Raw genomic sequence first — 3,220 nt, 5'->3', positions numbered from 1 at the left:
ATGGTTTTCAATCTAGATCAGCAGTTATGGTGGGGCAAATGAGAAACCTTAGGAGGTCAAGGAGTTTATCCAAGACCATATGAATATGTTGAAACTTGCTCATCAAAATGTTTGATAAGCATAAGATAGATACAGAAAGTATGTTGATGAGAAACGTCGGCAAGCAAAACTTCATGAAAGGGAAAGAGTTATTTTTATGTATGCCAGAACATTCAAAAAGTTTAAAAAATGAGCCAACACCTAATTTATCTCCAAGATATTGTGGGTCTTTTACAATACTCAAGCAAAGTTGGAGATATGGCTTACAAATTTTCCTTACCTATGCACTATTTTTTACCATTTGGTTTTTCATGTAAGTCAATTTTGTAAATGCCTACATAGGGATGAAAATGCCATTGACTAGCAGGTTTTTGTTGATTTCATTGAACCGCCAACCCAACCGCATGAAATTGGGCCCATGCTTAAAGATCATGATCTACATACTCGTCATCATGTGTGTCACCAAGAATTTGTCAAAACAAGTGAAAAGACAGACGTGAGAAAGGTGCCACTTGAGAAAACATTAGTGCTCTTAAGATAACATTCCCACTTTTGTTTTTGAGGACAAAAATGCTTCTCCACGGGGGGGATTTATGTCATGCCAAGTGTTTAAAGACCAGGGGCTAGTCTAAATTGAGCTTGGGGCTTGCCTATATAAAGGGCAAGAGGTTGGGAGGTGAGCTAGGCTACAGTAATTTTACATTTTATAGGCATGACTTCAGATTGACACTTAATTATTTTTGAAGTCATCCGGGTGCTACACAGTTTATAGGTGATGCTTTTTGCCTTCACTTGTGAGCTTTTGGATTGGCTTATTACTTAATCCATGGTGCTCTTCAAAATCATTCCCCAACATAAGAAACCATATTCGTTTAGAAACATGGAAACCTCTTCACCAAGGGAGAATTATGATCCACAAAACATCTCTCCCCCAAGGGAAAATAGAAAAACACATCCACATCAAATAATGGAGGACTAGCTTTACTACTAAAAATCATGTTTTTCTCACTAAATCTCTTTTATCTCTCCTGCAATTATCCTCACTCATACTCCATTATGACCTTTCACTTACCACTAACTGCAACGTGGTCACTTGGTTCTAGCCTTAAGCTATTTACCATCCGCAGCTAGAGGACATAGCTAGCAAAAGAGAGGTCAATCTCTTTCATGAAATTTAATTATTTCTTGAGAACCAAACTCTCTCTTCTACTCACGTAGCTAGCAAACGAGAGGTCAATCTCTGCCATGAATCTTAATTATTTCCTGAGAACCAAACTCTCTCTTCTACTCACATAGCTAGCAAACAAGAGGTGAATCTATAGGGTGCTCCCTTATCTCCTTCTATTCTTCCATCATGCAGCATCATGTGCAAATATGACCATCTTGTTCTTCCAATATGCTCAAATTTAAGCGCTTAGATCTCCTCTCTCATCTTTTATTCTCAAAGCATCCAAGTGCCATGTACACAACATGCAAGCTCACCGAGTCGACCAAGCATGCATGCAAGAACTATATACGAAATATGCACATAGAAGAATTTTTAAAAAAAAACTCAAAAGGAAATTTATGAACTTGTTTGTACTTAGCTTCATAATTGGTGATGGAACCTTGCACCTTGCACACTGCAACAGAGGCGAGTCTCCACAGGTGAAGCTCTGATACCATGTTGAGTAGACATTAAAGGAAAGACGAGACAATAGAAGTGAGAACCCCAAAGTGTGTGTAAAGCACGCATTGAGTACACATATATAGTGGGGACTCCTAGATATTTATAGCAGAGGGGTTGGTATATATAGCTCCAACAACCCTCCGGGGGTCACTATGTATAAATTGTGTATGTCACTTGCACTCAAGGACTATTTAAAAAAAAAACTTTATCTAAAAATTTTCTATGAATAGAATACACCCTTTCCTTATTCAATCTGTAAAACATTTTCCCAACTTCATTTTAGAATACCCTTTTGTATATGTGAAAATATGAGAAAAAGTTAAATTTTATAATACCTATGTTGCATATGTGATATTCACATAATTATTAAGTGACCCCTCCAAGGTCTGACCATCCATTTGAGGATGATTTGCATTATTGATGTTGAGCTATGTAACCAATCATTTGTGATGAGAATGGGATTGTGCTAGCTGGGGTGGATGAAAAAGAAACATCATGCACACACGTGAGTGTGTGTTGGCTACATTATCACTCAAGCCAATTAGGTTCCAAGATCAACTAGCTTGGACTCATAAACACAATCTTGAGTATTTGCTAAGTCATTAGAAACTCACCATAAACAAGAGAGATGTAATGAAAAATAGACTTGGTTTATTAATTCATCAAATGATTTTTAAGTAGCTCTACAACCTTGCACCACTACATGTGGGATAATTCCACCTTTGCTCTACTTGACTCACACTCTAGTGACTCTAGGACAAAGCTCACACCTTACAATCCTCCCCTTGAGGTTTGGACTAGGAAAATACAGTCAAGGTTCTTTATCCACTAAGGATGACACATGGTATCCACTAAGGATGTCAATATAAGAGGAATCCTCCCCTTGCACTTAGGTCACAACTTGATGAAAAAAGAAAACACTCCAATCAAGGAGCACAGACAACATACATTCTCAATCAAAGAGACAATCAATATAACACTCCAATCCAGGAGCAAAAGACAATGCTCTAATCCAAGAGAAAAATCTTGAAAAAAATGTCTGGTTCGTTCTAATCCAAGAGCACATTTGTCTTCTTCAATGTTTTGTCTTCAACTTCTTCATGGTCTTTGTCTTCGTATCCTCCCCTCAAATAAGTGCTTCTTTCCCCCTTTTGTTGTGCAGTCAAGATTTATTGAAAAAACAAGTGCAATGAAAAAATAATGATATAAAAGAACTACTAATGTGGATGGTAATGATCCTGCTGCTAGTTTTTCCTTCCCTTAAAGTGAACCTTTGAATTTTCCCATGGTGCCTTGGAGCAGTCTTTGCACTTGGAGACTCTCTAAGGCCAGTGTTTGAAACTCCGTACATGAGCACATGCTCATATCGTTGATGATGAATGTGGCATACATTGTAGGGTATTTTTTGGGTGGAATAAATTTTGGAGTTAAATAAGACAAAGAGAGAGCAAGAAAGAGAAAGAGAAAATTCCTTTGATTTTGTGAAGCTCCTCTTCATTGGAGTGAGGCCAC

Source organism: Adiantum capillus-veneris, chromosome 30 (assembly GCF_014529385.1).
Source record: "Adiantum capillus-veneris isolate H3 chromosome 30, ASM1452938v2, whole genome shotgun sequence".
In the NCBI taxonomy this organism is placed as follows: Eukaryota; Viridiplantae; Streptophyta; class Polypodiopsida; order Polypodiales; family Pteridaceae; genus Adiantum; species Adiantum capillus-veneris.
The sequence above is the reverse complement of the archived record's forward strand: the minus strand, read 5'-3'. Positions refer to the sequence as shown.